Here is a 17,500-nt window from a genome sequence, read left to right on the forward strand (position 1 = left end):
TGAGAGGTTTTAAACTATGTATTACCTTGTGTGTATGTGTATGTATATATATAATATATACAAATATATATATATATATAATTTATAGATATATATATATATATATATATATACAATATTATTTTTGTCTTTACAGATTATTTACTTCATCACGAACATATTCTTGTATACGCTCGCTCGTCTCTCTCTCTCTCTCTCTCTCTCTCTCTCTCTCTCTCTCTCTGGATAAAGATACTAAGAGGACTTAAGAGTGAATATATGAAAGAAAACTACGATAGGAAATAAAAAGCATTACCATTTTCTAGAAAAAAATCTATAAGCAATAGAGTTAATATTACACACCATTACACATTTTAACTTCGAAACAGACATATGGAATTTCAAAGGGTCCCCCCCCCACAAAAAAAAAAAAACTAAGAATCATAAGAGCATTGAGTTGCCACCCTCCTGGGCCTCAATACACCATCAAACCTTAACCCCCCACCCCCACTTAGCCCCCGTCCCACCCACCCCCCAACACACACAAGAATCGCTCAAGAATCACATCTACGCAGGAATTTTTATATCCTCGATTTTTGAAACTTCCTTCACCGACTGGTCTTTGTGCTCCCCTTGAATAATGGAAGCTCATTAATTATTCCGTTTACGACGTCATATTTCGTAGCTTTTATCGCTGATTTTTATACTTAGATGTTCAGGTCGTATACACAGACAGACAGACAGACAGACAGACAGACAGAAGTACGTATTGACTGTCAGACAAAGAAAAGGGTTAATCAATTTAGTTATTTGCTTTATTTCAGTTCCTTTGCTTCCGTTTACCACCACCTCCTCCTCCTCCTCCTATTTACAAACGGGGGATACGTCAAAGTACGAGAACAAAGGAAAAAATAGATAGAATAATGAGTAATCATATCATATTTTTTTTCACTTCTGAAATAAATACTAACATGACTTTATCGGTTTCTGTGAGGTCACAAACATACTGCAATCACACTATTTCATTTATTTACTCAACTGACTTAAGCACTTTTATAAGAAAATCAACCCCACACTCTTTGCTGATGACAAAAGGACTTCAAAACTACCGAAGCATTTTCATGGGATATTAATTATTTCCAATCTGCAATTTTTTTGGCATCACAGAATATAATGAACCCTTTTAGGGTACTTTATTTTCATTTATGAATTTGAAGTAGAATGTATTGCTCTAACGCATGCTCGTCACTGTCACTAATCTAACACAACGACCATCACACCAGCGGTCTTGCGCCACTAAGTGTAGCGGAGATATCTTTCTCACAAACATAGGGATATCTACCTAGCAGTAAATATCCCCAGCCGACATCACTAAGCTCATCGCAATTGGCGGATGCTCGCTCTCATCGCCTACTATTGGGTGCAACGATATCGGTTGTGGATAATTACTGTCAGATGCTCCTAGTCCCCGTAAAAGCAAACTGTAGTTATCCCCCCGAAAAATGTCCTGACTAGCACGTTAGGATGTGTCCATATTTACCAGGATTCCTCGGGAAGTATCTCTTTAGGAACTTCGTCGTACGTAATCCCTCAAAGTTACAATCCTACGAAGGATCTTTCCATAACATTTGGGAGTTTGGAGGCTCCGGTTTACTCGAGCTATCAGGATCTCGTAACTTTATTTGCCTCACTTTTCAAATGGACATTTGTAAGAGTAGGAAATGGTAGGGGAGGATTTCTTGTTTTGTGTGTGTGTGTGTGTGTGTGTATTTAGCATTTGTTGGGCCAATTCTCCTTTAAGGAAGTGACAGGCGGATATTATATGCAAACCGAAAATAAAAGAGGAGGTTGATTAGATTAATTATTTGTGTAGATATGATGTAATTCATACACACACACATTATATATATATATATATATATATATATATATATATATATATATATATATATATATATATATATATATATATATATATATATATATATATATAAATAAATAAATAAATATATATATATATAATATATATATATATATATATATATATATATATATATATAACAAGCCTCTTTTCAAATACTAATCCCCTTTTGATCTTACGATCTCTGCTGACGCATGTCTGCTACCTACACCATAACCTCTCTACCTCCTCCATCCAACCCCAACCACCTCCCCCAACCACCCTCAACCCATCCCTTCCACTTCCCTAAGTCTCAACAGAACCCACACACACAGTGGGATGGGAAGGAGGAAAGGAAGAAGAAAGAAGGAAGAAGGGTAGAGGGAGACGGCAGGTGGGAGAGGTAATAATGAATGAGTTGGAAGAAGACTTTTAGGGAACTGCTGGTGTCGTCGTAGCACATTTCGCCTCCCTGGGAAGAGAATGAATGGAGGAACTGAACAGGGAGAGAATGAAAGGAGAAAGTGAACAGGAAGAGAATGAAAAGAGGAACTGAACAGGAATAGAATGAAAGGAAGAACTGAACAGAGAGAGAATGAAAGGAAGAGGTGAAAAGGGAGAGAATGAAAGGAGAAAACGAACAGGAAGAGAATGAAAGGAGGATCTGAAAAGGAAGAGAATGAAAGGAAGAACTGAACAGGGAGAGAATGAAAGGAAGAGGTGAAGAGGGAGAGAATGAAAGGAGAAAGCGAACAGGAAGAGAATGAAAGGGGGAACTGAACAGGAAGAGAATGGAAGGAGGAACTGAACAAGAAGAAAATAAAGGGGGAAACTGACCAGGAAGAGGGTGAAGGGAGAAATGAACAGGAATAGAATAAAAAGATGAACTGAAAAGGAAAAGAATGAAAAGAGGAACTGAACAAGAAGAGAAAGAATGGAGAAAGTGAACAGGAAGAGAATGAAGGGAGGAACTGAAGAGGAAGAGATAATAGGGAGGTGATGATGTTACTACAAAGTCCACAAGTTGACTTTCTGCTGACGTGTTGTGGTGGGAACTTGGATGTCTCTTTTGAAAGTCGTCTTTTTTGAGAGAGAGAGAGAGAGAGAGAGAGAGAGAGAGAGAGAGAGAGAGAGAGAGAGAGAGATTTGTTGCACGACAAAGACTAAGATGTCAGGGTGAAATGGGCGGATAGTGGAAGTAATTAATATTTACCGGAGTGTGTGTAAAATGTATATGTATGTATATATATATACATACATTCATACAGTCATACATACATACATACATACATACATACATACATATATATACTATATATATACTACATACATTCATACATACATACATACATACATACATACATGCATACATATATATATATATATATATATATATATATATATATATAATATATATATATATATATATATATATATTATATGGGCAACATAAAAAATAAAATAAAAATACGAGGAATTAGTCAAACAAAAGAATATCTAGTAAAGTACCTCTGAAAATTATATATGCATAAGGGATTCAAAGAGCATGGAATATATATATATATATAATATATATATATATATATATATATATATATATATATATATATAATATTCATAGTTTAGTAAAGACGACCATGAATAAAAAGCGTATGATAAAAAGGGGATAGGTGTAAAATGGAATAAATGACACATAAATTAGATGTCAGAGAAGCAATAAAGAATCATGAATAGGCCAAGAGAAAGGATAGAGAGAAAAATAAAGCAGAGAGAAAAAAGGAATATGGTAAAATAATGAAAGACGAGAGTAAAAACAAAACGAAGAATAAGAGAAAATTGGATAAATTTAAGGAAGGAGAGAAGTTAACAAAACTATGGAGAAACCAATTTGAGATAACAAATGAAGACTGTCGTGTGCGTACTTCGTTTCATACATACGAAAGAAAGGGTGAAGTAAAAAAAAAAAGTCAAAATAAAACAAAAAAGAACAAGCAATGGGCTATGAAATAAAAGAAGAGACAGAAGGAACAGGAGAAGGAATACTAAACGTGTAAGATAAGGACCAAAGCAAGTAAGACTTTTTATATTTATTCTTTTTTTATCTTCTCTCTTTCTACTTCCAAACATTTGATTCCTCTCTGTTTATTTTTTTCTATTGACCTATTCTTCTCCACATTCTCCCTCTCTCTTTATCCCCCTTCTTTCTGTTTCGAACCTTCTTATTTCTCTCTATTAAACCTTCCCCCCACCTATATTTAGCTATTCCTCTTTACCAGACGGTATAGGAGAATAGGTAAATATAGGGGGGGGGGGAAGGTTTGATAGAGAGAAATGAGAAGGTTGGAAATAGAAAGACAAGGGATAAACGAGAGAGGGAGAAGGTAAAGGAGAATAGGCAAATATAGGGAATAACAAGCTTTAATAGAGAGAAATGAGAAGGTTAGAAATTATCCCCAGTCTTTGTATTTCCAACCTTCTCATTTCTCTTAAGGTTTTAGTCAGCAAATCATGTCTTGATAAGTCTCTCCTTATTTATTTGACAGGTTGGTGATTATTCGATTCATTTTCATTTTTATCAGCGCGGATTAGTAGCATTGTCCGTCCAGGAGCAATAAGGGAATTCTAATTATACTTTTAATTAGGTTTCGTAGGGTGATTGCCATGGCGAGGAACTGAACACACTTTGTGTATGTGTATGCATATGTATGTATGTATGTATGTATGTATGTAGAATCTACTGGTCATTTTTATCAGATACATATGAAATTGGAATAGCCACAATGTCCTCTTAACTTCTCAAATTCTTTGCTCTGTTTTTTTTAGAAGTTAACAGGGCAGTTGCTGGCTTACAATTTCATGTATGTATGTATGTATGTGTGTATATATATATATATATATATATATATATATATATATATATATATATATATATACGTATATATATTAATTATAGTATACATACATACACACACACACACACACACACACACACATATATATATATATATATATTATATATATATATATATATATATATATATATTATTATATGGGGATACAATCCACAATGAAGTAAATTCCTCTTGTAGTTTAAAATATATGTTACTATCAAGTAACATATATTTTAAACTACAAGAGGAATTTACTTCATTGTGGATTGTATCCCCATTTACTTAGAGGTACGACATAGTACCTGGCTTTTGCATATATATATATATATATATATATATATATATATATAAATATATATATATATATATATATATATATATATATATATATATATGTATATATATTCTAACTATATATCAAAATATATATATTATATATATATATATATATATACATATGTATAGGTAAGGGCATAACCATCTCACCAAGATCCTTCTCCCACGTCCTAAAGTCTTGATGTTACCAACAGCACCATTGCCCCAAAATTGCAGGACCCATAAACAGAACACGAGGTAAACGAGAAAAAAAAGAAAGACAAAACGAACATATGAAAAGGGAGTTAAGAAAAATGGAAAGACATAAATAATAAAAAGCGGGTAAAAATGAGAAAGGAAATAACGAAAAATAATAAAAAAAAAATAGGAGACAGAAATTCCCAAGGAAACGTGGTGGGCAATTCCCAGACTCAAAAATACCTTGGCTGATCTAAACCAATTTGGTTTCTATTGGCAATGCTAAGGCGGGTGAGGTCTCTCCTTCAATTTCCATCTTGGCTCACTTTTCTCTCTCTCTCTCTTCTCTCTCTCTCTCTCTCTCTCTCTCTCTCTCTCTCTCTTTTTTTTTGTCCTGTTGTTTTCTCTATTTTTACCTTTTGTGTGCTTGTGTAATAGAGGATATATATATATATATATATATATATATATATATATATATATATATATATATATATATAATACAAATAACCCCAGAAAATACGACGAGAGAGAGAGAGAGAGGAGATGGAGAGAGAGAGAACCTACAGGCAACACCGCACACATATACACGTACGTTAATATATATATATATATATATATATATATATATATATATATATATATATATATGTATATATATATATATATATATATATATATATATATATTTAGGTATATATATATATATATATATATACATACTATATATATATAGTATATATATATATATTATACTATATATATATATAGTATATATATATATAAATATATATATATATATATATATATATAGTCAGAGAGAGAGAGAGAGAGAGAGAGATTAGATAACCCATTCACACAAATAAACAACCACAGAGGTTGTCCAGAAAAAAAAAATACAGTGGATCCCTTCCGAGCAGGAGAAACAAAAAAATATATGTTCCCTACATCACGTGACTGGAACAAAACACAGCACACGTAGTAACAGCAACATTAGCGTGGCTCCACCTTCATGTATTTTGCATGAGGGAAGCAACTCACACCCTGTTATTAGGGACTTACGTATGGCTAGGTCCATACATAAGGCCCATTTGCCGATTGTCCTACGAAGGATATGCTACGCGCGGTTTCGGGGAAGTCTAGACGAAGTAAAAATTAGTGGTATATAAATACACATATATATGTATATATATATATATATATATATATATATATATATATATATATATATATATATATATAAAATCCTTCGATGAACGAAGCAAATTCGTTCAATGTAAATTGATATCAATATTCAGAGAATATGAAAATTAAAACAATTAATCACACTATAATTCAAAATCTGCTCTTGATAAATAGATATATATCTATATATATATATATATATATGATATATATATATATATATATATATATATATATATATATATATATATATATAGATATATCAGTTAATACGTCAACAAACAGCACGTGACAAATATGTACGTAAATAGCCACTTGAAAGGTGAAAAAAAGTAAAGTCCAGGTACCAAGCGCTTTCGTGTGTTGCGTACACTTGTTCGGGGTACAAAGAAAAATAAATAAATAGGAACGTAAACAAGAAAATTTCACAGAACAAAAATCAAAGCCATTAACAAGCAAATTATCGTTACAAATTGTCACTACCAAACAAGTAAGAATACTTTAAAAGTGCTTTAGGACTGAAACTGCAGTTAGTATAACAGGCTGTTGCTAAAAGGTGACATTGTATTTCCCTACAATTTTATAAACACGGTAACTATCTAATTTAAAAAGACCTGAACTCAGATTCATAAGTTGATCGTTATTAAGCATTTTAACAATCAACTTGTGAATTTGAGTCCAGGTCTTTTTAAATTAGATAGTTATCTTGTTTATAAAATTGTAGGGAAATACAATGTCACCTTTTAGCAACAGCCTGTTATACTAACTGCAGTTTCAGTTCTTAAGCTCTTTTAAAGTATTCTTACTTGTTTGGTAGTGACAATTTGTAACAATAATTTGCTTGTTAATTGCTTTGATCTTTGTTCTGTGAAATTTTCTTGTTTACGTTCCTATTTATTTATTTTACTTTGTACCCCGAAGAAGTGTACGCAATACACGAAAGCGCCTGGTACCAGGTCTTTACTTCACACACACACACACACACACACACACACACTCACACACACATATATATACATACATACATACATACATACATACATACATACATACATACATACATATATATATATATATATATATATATATATATATATATGTATGTATGTATGTATGTATGTATGTATGTATATATAAATTTTTGTAGGGAAGTTCAACCTCTCTGTTCATGCAACAAGTTAATTTCAAAATCAAAATCTATTTCTCTGAACGGAAATTCAACCGTGACAAAAAATAAAAAGTGTTAGAGCTCGGGATATCTTTTGCAAAAGTCATTTGCAATGGCATACAGATATATATATATATATTTTCCCTTTTTTGCGCAGGTGAAAATGATTTTGATAGGGCAAACTGAAATTGGTGAAGAATTTTTTTTTTTTTTTATCAATTCAGGTCTATTTACCTTAATGGGAAGTTGGACTTTGGAGTGGAAATATTTTTAATGCACTTTAGACCTGTGACTCTTATTTATTAGCTCATTCGGGCAATTTATTGTATATATTTTTCTTTATTCCTGTGGGGAAAGAATTTGTCTCAAAACTTAAGAATCAAGCTGTTAATTGTCATCTACGTAGATAGATACGTGTTTTGTAAGATAAAGCCAGGGGTGTTTTCAGAAAATGGATTTCTTCAAGAATCATTATTATTATATATTATTATTTGTCAGATCAACACTATTCATATGGATTAAGCCTAACGCAGGGGACAATGACTTGAACTTCAAGCTTAAAAAGAATATGATATATTATTATTATTAACCAAACAAAAACTTCTTTCAGTTTTCTTCTGAAGATTGAAAAAGAAACCCACAAATTCAATTTGTAACTTGTTTACTTCTAAGTATTTACATTTAGTTTTACTCCACACTCGAGTACTTTCAGGCCCTTCTGTGGCCCATTCTCAAGAGATGTTGGGATGTTAGACCTGGGTCAAGCCCAGCAGTCCTTAGCCAGTCTTTCTGGAACTTCTTCTCGTTGTGCGTCCATTTATGCGATGGCTGTTCTGGTTTTCTTGAGAGTTGCCAATCCCCTCTTGTCGCTCTGATATCCTGAGCTGATGGTCAATGGGATTCACCCTTGTGGTAAGGGTGTGGTCACCGTAAGTCTGTTGGGCAGGAAACCTAATCTCCAGGTCAGCAGGGTCAATCTTAGCTTCTTTTAATATCAAAACAAGTTACAAATTGAATTTGTGGGTTTCTTTTTCAATTATTATTATTATTATTATTATTATTATTATTATTATTATTATTATTATTATTCAGATGATGAACTCTATTTACATGGGACAAGCCCACCTCAGGGGCCAATGACGAACTTCAAGCTTCAAAAGAATATTATTATTATTATTATTATTAGTTATTATTATTATTATTATTATTATTATTATTATTATTATTATTATTATTATTCAAAAGATGAACTCTAATCATAAGGAACAAGCCCACCGCAGGGGCCAATGACTTCAAATTCAAGCTTCCAAAGAATATTAATTTGTTTACTCGAAAAAGTAACGGAAGTTAATGGGGAATACAGAAAGAGATGACCAGTAGTTAACACAAGAATACAAGGCTTGTAACGCAGTTACCTAGATATTGAGTAAAGAATATTACTAGTTCAAGAATTTTATCACAATACTCAATTCAGTGCCTGTTTGCCATGCAAAAAGTAAATTGAGAATAACGAAACTTTTGATAAGCCGTTTCATAATTTCCTTGGTGAGAGAGAGAGAGAGAGAGAGAGAGAGAGAGAGAGAGAGAGAGAGAGAGAGAGAGAGAGAGTTAGTTACCTTCTAGAGGCAATGCCTTGTGTATGTGTTTACTTGTATGGTGCGCATGAGAGAGAGAGAGAGAACTTACCTTACAGACCCAGGTCCCTCAGTGTGAGGCACCTCTAATGTCTACCAGAGAGTTGCTAGTACATCTTCCGGTATATTTTGCATCTTCCAATCTTGGATGGTCTGAGAGAGAGAGAGAGAAGAGAGAGAGAGAGAGAGAGAGAGAGAGGGGCAATGCCTTGTGAGTGTGTGTTTACTTGTATGTATGAGAGAGAGAGACCTTACCTTACCTTACCTTACCTTACAGTTCGTTCGGGTTGCCCCAGGTCCCTCAGTGTGAGGCGCCTCTAATGTCTACCAGAGAGTTGCTAGTACATCTTCCGGTATATTTTGCATCTTCCAATCTTGGATGGTCTGGGATGCAGTTTAGATATTTGTCGAGCTTATTCTTAAACACATCTACGCTCACTCCTGATATATTCCTCAGATGAGCTGGCAACGCATTGAATAGACGCTGCATTATCGATGCTGGTGCGTAGTGGATTAATGTCCTGTGTGCTTTCCTTATTTTTCCTGGTATAGTTTTGGGCACTATTATTAATCTACCTCTGCTTGCTCTTTCTGATATTTTTAGTTCCATGAGTATTTTCTGTTATTCCTTTTATCTGTTTCCCATGCCTGAATTATCATGTAGCGTTCTCTTCTCCTTTCTAGACTATATAATTTTAAGGATTGTAGTCTTTCCCAGTAGTCTGGTCCTTAACTTCTTCTATTCTAGCTGTAAAGGACCTTTGGTTACACTCTCTATTTGTGCAATATCCTTTTGATAGTGTGGGTACCATATCATATTGCAATATTCAAGTGGACTACGAACATATGTTTTATAAAGCATAATCATGTGTTCAGCTTTTCTTGTTTTGAAGTGCCGTAACAACATTCCCATTTTTGCTTTACATTTTGCCAACAAGAATTGCTATTTGATCATTGCATAAACATGTTCCTATTCATCATCACACCAAGGTCTTTAACTGCTTCCTTATTTGTGATTGTCTCATTATTAGGTCCCCTATATGCATATAGCTTTCCTTCTCTGTCTCCATAATTTATTGATTCAAATTTATCAGAGTTAAATACCATCCTATTTACCTCTGCCCAATCATATACTTTGTTAAGGTCTCTTTGTAGAGCGTTTCCTATCTTCATCACAAGTAATTTCTCTACTTATTCTTGTGTCATCAGCGAAACTACTCACTACCGATCCTTAAACATTACTGTCTATGTCTTCAATCATAATAACAAACAATATTGCAGCTAGCACCGTACCTTGTGGCACACCGGATATTACCTGGTTTCATCCGATTTCTCATCATTTGCAATAAACTATCTGTTTTCTGTTGTCTAAAAATTCTTTTAACCATCTTCTACTTTATCTACGATATTGTGTTTTCTAATTTTCTTTGCTAATATATTATGGTCTACTTTGTCAAAAGCTTTTGCAAAGTCTAGATAACCACATCTGTTTCATTTCCGCTTTTCATATTTTTGAATATGTTTCTCACGGTGGACTAACAGTTGGGTTTGTGTACTTTTTCCGGGTACGAAACCGTGTTGTCCTATATTAAACAATTATTTTTTATTAAATGTTTCATAATATTTTTCTCATTACCCTTTCATACACTTTCATAATATGTGATGTTAGACTCACAGGCCTATAATTACTTGCCTCTAGTCTTGATCCACTTTTGAAAGTAGGGGTGATATATGCTAATTTGTGCTCATCATAAATCTTGCCTGTATCTACACTTTGTCTTAATAATATTGCAAGTGGCTTTGCGATAGAATGAACTACTTTCTTTAACAAAATAGCAGGGACTCCATCCGGCCCTGCAGCAGCTCCATTTTTAATTTCATTAATTGCCTGCACAATATCAGCTTCATTAATTTCTATGTCAGCTAAATATTCACTATTTTCGTCCCTTACTTCTATATCATTATCTTCATTATCCATTCTAGGGGTGAATTCTCTCTTATATCGTTCTGCAGTATGTTGCAAATTTCCTTTTTTTCATTCGTTAATCTCCCTTCAATTCTCAGAGGGCCTATTTCTATTCTTCTTTTATTCATCTTCTTCGCATATGAGTATAATAGTTTGGGGTTTTGCTTGATATTTAATAGGGTTTTTTGGGGTTTTTTCTTCCAAGTCCCGTTTTTCATTTTCTTTTGATTTGTATAATCTTTTGTTCTGCATTTCTATCTTACTTTTTAGTTCTATAACTTTCCATGCATTTTTTCTTTTGCAAGACCTTTTTTTCCACTTTCTGATTTTCTGGAACAAGATCCTTCTGTCTCTTGGTATGCATGAATGATGTTTACTTTTCTTCTTTGGTATATATTTATCCACTATTTTCTCCAATATTTTTATATAATATCTCCGTATTTACCCTTATGTCATCACTTACGAAAATGTTATCCCAATCTTGTTTGTTTAATTCTTCATTAATTTCTGACCATTTTATATTTTTACTGTAGAAGTTGTATTTTCCATATCCTTCCCACTTTTTCATTTCTTGCTTATCTCTATTTTTCACTTGCTTGGAATGAACTGTTAATTCTATGACATTATGGTCTGAAATACTCGCATTATAAACTATTATTTCTTTAACATAATTCATCTCGTTCACAAATACTAGGTCTAAAGTATTTTCCTTTCTTGTTGGCAGGTGATTTATTTGTTGAATGTTGTATTCTAGTAGCATATCTAATAGCTTTTCAAATTGCCTCTTATCTTCTGCACTACTATTACTCTCTTTTATATGTATAAGTACAACCACAATCTCCTATTCGTTCTTTCCATTCTACGAAAGGAAAGTTGAAGTCACCAGATAGGAGAATAGTCCAGTCCTTGTGATTTCTACATATATCATCCAATTTTCAATTATTAAGTCAAACTCTTTAGTATTAGGAGGTCTATATATTACTATGTTCATCAATTTTTCAGATTCAAATTCTACCGCTATTATCACATTCTGAGTTACTATATTTCTCATATATTTTTCCTTGTTTTTTGTCTTTCCCATATATTGCGGTTCCCCCTTGATTCCTATTTTTCTATCTGATCTATAAGTTTGGAACCCTTTTTATTTGATCATCATTCCAGTCTTGGGAATACCAGGTTTCACTTATATTCTTATATCTATTTTCTTTTCATTTTGGGTTAGTTCTTTAAGTACTCTATTTTTCTTTTTGAGTTACTCGTAACTAAACCCTGCGCATTCATCACTATGATGGTTTGCGTGTTTTCTCCTTCATTTAATAATGGTAGTAATAAGGATTTTCCCATGTCTCTTTCCTGTTCTGGTATGTTGTTTTTTTTCATTTCCAGAAATTCTGACATTAAAAATCCAACTTTTCCATAAATATTTGATCTTCCTTCATCATAATTATTCATTTTGTGTCTGAATCTGCAATTTTCTCCGTTTCTGCAATATCCTCTTGCATAATAAATACAGTTATTATCTCTTGAGTAGAATTTCGGAGCTGATGCTTTGAAATTTTTGCTGACACCTCTGCATATCTCATTGGTGGTTTGCTTTTCTCTTTTACCTGATATTCTTGATTTCTCTCTTTATTTGTTTCTTTCTTATTTTGGATTTTATTACTTGATTGTTATTTATTTGATTATGATTCATGGCTACGGTGCATATATTTGCATTTTTTGTCGAACTTACATCCTTTTCCTTCTTTTAGGTTTTACATATTTTGGATGCAGATCTCTGCAATCATCCCCCATATCCATCTAAGTATGCACATTTACCATATATTTCATAGTTTTGACATATCTTAGGATGTTTGTAGTAACATCTTTTCTCCAAATCTGCAATTCCCTCTTTTCAAAAGGTTGCAGATTTTGTCTTTCTTGTCTATTTTTTCCTCTTCCCGTCATTGTGTAGATCTGGGTAGAGCCTCTTCGGGATTTGCTTTTCTGTTGTCATATCGTAATTTATTTCTTCGTTAGTAGGTATGCTGCTTTATTGCCTCATATGTAGTATCAATGAGTATCTCTGCATCCATACTTTTATCTTGTTCTTTGTTTCCTTATTTTTTTCTGTCATTTCATTTTTTGTTTACTTCTCTTCCGTTTTCCTCTTCTTCTTTTTCTCTTCTTCTTCCTCTTCCTTCTTCTTCTTCATCCTCAAACTATTTGTACATTCAATCTTGATTTAATAACATTGTCTATCCATGATAGACATGTTGAACAAAAAATCTTGTATCTTTTCTCAAATCTTGCACTACCTCAGCACACTGTGGATGGGTCGGAATGTTGCATGCAGCACATTTTCTGATTAGGTTTTGTGGATTGACAATGCTTTACCAAACCTTACACAGTTTGCATGCTTTGGCATTCTTTTTCCTAATGCATCAATTAGGATATTCACAAGATCACCTTATTCATTTTCTTTGTCGGAATATGTTGGTTTATGTATATTTTCTTTATGAGTCTCTTGACCACTTGGATTTTATTTGGAACTTCTTCAATTATTTTCAAGATGTTTTCATTAGATTTGTTCCAGTTTGAAGGATTATATCCTTCTAATATATTTATGAATGCTTTTGTATCTTTTTGGTTAGGACTGTTGCTGATTTCATAGATGAGAAATGCCAGTTCCCTTCCTGCTACCTCATCGTATTGCGAATCCGCTAAGCAAGCTAAATTACGCCACCTCTTCCCGAGTTGGAACTTACTGCCATCTTGTTCTGATTCACAGTATTACACTTGATAAACTAACTTAGAAGACGCTTTATCCTACTATTTTCACACTAATCTTATCACCGATAGTTCACGAACACTTCTAGATATTTCTCAAATTCTAGTCGTATGTTAAACTTGTGATATCTGTTGATTAATCTGACTTCACGCGGGTACGTCTCACCAAGCAAGAGAGAGAGACAGACAGACAGACAGAGTTACAAGAAAGAGGAAATGCCTTTTGTGTGTCTACTAGTAGGTATGAGAGAGAGAGAGATAGAGAGATAGAGTGTATGTCTACTTGTACGTATGTATGTGTGTGTGTGTGTATGAGAGAGAGAGAGAGAGAGAGAGAGAGAGAGAGAGAGAGAGAGAGAGAGAGAAGAAGTGTATTTACTTTTCAGAAGCATTCTCAATCCTTGAATAAATAAAGATACAAAACAAATGCCCACCCCTGCCCCTCCCCTCAAAAAAAAAAAAAAAAAAAAAGTATCAAAAAGATAATAGATTAAAGAAAGACGATTTTCCCCAAAGGCTTGTATGAGAGCTTCTACAAGAGCAAAAAAAAAAAAAAAAAAAAAAAAATTAAGATAGCAAGATAGCCCCTTACCTTGCTGGACAGTTTGATTAAGATAACGAAAAGTGCCCGAAAACTCACTGAGAGGTACCAGGTGGGTCTTAAGATGATAAAGGGGAATGGGTGTTTCCGGGGGGGTTGGGGGGTTGGGGAGAGACCTACATTTTGGGGAACTGCATTAGAGACAAGTTAACTCGTCAGTAGATTTGGCTGTTGTATCAATTATATATATATATATATATATATATATATATATATAGTATATATATATATATATATATATATATATATATATAATATATATATATATATAATATATATATATATATATCTATAATATATATATATAATATATATATATAGATATATATATATATGCAAGCATACACCAACCAACGGAATATGCACCATCCCTACCAAATACCAATCCCATATATTAAAAAATTTCTTTAAAAAGAAGGAGAGGAAGTTAGTAGGTATAACGAGAGAAAAATATCCTTAAACTAGGCATTTACCTCCTATTATGACCATTTACCCAAATTGCCTAATATTTTACAAGTGATGATTCCATTACGGGATCTTGGCTGTGTATTACTCAAAAGGATACCGCCCATTTACTCGTATATTTTGACTGATTGCGCGTTCTCTGGCGTAACACTACGGGTTCGCCTCGAATCATTATGTGCGTGTTTTGGGAGATGCTCTTCAAATTTGGATTAATAAAGGTTTATTTTTTTCATAAAGGTTCTCTCTCTCTCTCTCTCTCTCTCTCTCTCTCTCTCTCTCTCTCTCTCTCTCTCTCCGTGTATTAATCTTATTAGTAATCCTCTCTTCTTCATCCAGTTCTCTTTGATTTCCTTTTGTCAATAATTCGCCCTCTTCCAAAATTCTATTATGTTTTGCCTTTTACTTTTTTTTCTTTTGTCATTACACTTTAATATAAGACAGTTGACTACTTTCTATTTTCAGTACACTTTCTTCAGCATTTTCAGATGTTTATTCCATAATTCCATTGCTTTCTCCACCACTTATCTTCTATTCCTCAAATTCATCATTTGTCTCTTATCTTCCTTCCTCTCACCTGATCTTTATTCTCGCTTCCTGCTTAAGTTCCCTCTCTCCTTTATCTTCCAGTTATTCCCAGTTGGTCTCCCATCCCTTAATACTCATTTGTACAGGAGGACACAGAGAGAGAGAGAGAGAGAGAGAGAGAGAGAGAGAGAGAGAGAGAGAGAGGTAGGCATAACATATATGTGAGAAAGGCAACTGGACAAAAACTGAAGCAGCACAACTCTCACGTTTTAGCGCGATAATGGCCCAAGCATTCTCTAATGACTAAGAGCGAGAGGTTTGTTTGTTTGTTTGTGGTTTGTGCGTGGTTTGCTTTTGTGTGTATGTATGTTTGTGTTTGTATGTGTGTCTTTGGGGTTTGTAGGTGTGTATGTGTGTTTGCGGTTTGTGTTTGTGTTAGTTTGTGACTGTGTTTGTGTGTATGTGTGTGTGGTTAGTGTGTGCGGGGGGGGGGGGTGGTTGTGTGTGGTTTGTTAATGTGTGCCTGTGTATGTGTGGTTTGTGCATGTGTGTGTGATTGTTTGTGTGTGTGTATGGTTCGGTCCGTCAAAACATACAAAATTAAACTGGCGAAAATTTTGCTGGCACATTTAAATTCTCAAAAAAAAAAAAAAAAAAATAAATAAATAAATAAAACCACTAGCCTCTTCCCTCTATGGTAATATCCTAATTGATCGTAGATACCGAAAAAAAAAAAAAAACAAAGTCTACGTGCTTGCAAGGAGGACAACCGCCCTTGTCTGAGGAATCCGCAGAGGAATAAATTTGGCGGATGAATGATAATTATTCCGACTAAACAGAGCGGAATGATTATTGTCCCGCAGAAAGAAGTTATGAAAAGATTCGCAGGCAAGATGAGGGAAGGAGTGAGATATGAATATTGTTAGATGCGAAGATAAATGGGCAGATGAGATGGACTCAGAGAGAGAGAGAGAGAGAGAGCGAGACAGACAGAGAGAGACTTTGGACTGGAAAGTAGGTAAGGATGATGGAAATAGATTCACATGTAAGAGCAAAGAGAGAGAGAGAGAGAGAGAGAGAGAGAGAGAGAGAGAGAGGAGGCAACGTCAAAGTTTATGAATAAAAGCATACGTTTGTGTAAAAGAGAATTATGCTTCACTTGTCTTCGTACGAAAATAGAAATCAATTGCATGATCCTCTCTCTCTCTCTCTCTCTCTCTCTCTCTCTTCTCTCTCTTCTCTCTCTCTCAATTACTTGTGATGAAGATAGGAACGCGCTACAAAGAGACCTTAATAAAGTATATGACTGGGCAGAGGTAAATAGGATGGTATTTAACTCTGATAAATTTGAATCAATAAATTATGGAGACAGAGAAGGAAAGCTATATGCATATATGCAGTTAAAGACCTTGGTGTGATGTTGAATAGGAACATGCTATGCAATGATCAAATAGCAAGTCTATTGGCAAAATGTAAAGCGAAAATGAGAAAGTTGTTACGGCAATTCAAAACAAGAAAAGCTGAACACATGATTATGCTTTATAAAACGTATGTTTGTAGTCCACTTGAATATTGCAATATGATATGGTACCCACACTATCAAAAGGATATTGCACAAATAGAGAGTGTACAAAGGTCCTTTACAGCTAGAATAAAAGAAGTTAAGGATCTTGACTGCTGGGAAAGACTACAGTTTTAAATATTATATAGACTAGAAAGGAGAAGAGAACGATACATGATAATACAGGCATGGAAACAGATACAAGGAATTGCTGAACACATCATGGAGCTAAAAATATAAGAAAGAGCCAGCAGAGGTAGTGCCAAAAACTATACCAGGAAAAATAAGGAAAGCACACAGGACATTAATCCACTACGCACCAGCATCGATAATGCAGCGTCTA

The 17,500-nt window shown here is 33.8% G+C and overlaps 1 protein-coding gene across 4 annotated transcripts in view; it reads right to left on the reverse strand.

Annotated features, from left to right (window-relative positions):
* LOC135214493 (chaoptin-like) overlaps positions 1–17,500 on the reverse strand; it is a 275,141-nt gene that overhangs the window by 183,169 nt on the left and 74,472 nt on the right. The gene's annotated exons all lie outside the window — the stretch shown is intronic.

This window comes from Macrobrachium nipponense, chromosome 45 (assembly GCF_015104395.2).
Source record: "Macrobrachium nipponense isolate FS-2020 chromosome 45, ASM1510439v2, whole genome shotgun sequence".
In the NCBI taxonomy this organism is placed as follows: domain Eukaryota; kingdom Metazoa; phylum Arthropoda; class Malacostraca; order Decapoda; family Palaemonidae; genus Macrobrachium; species Macrobrachium nipponense.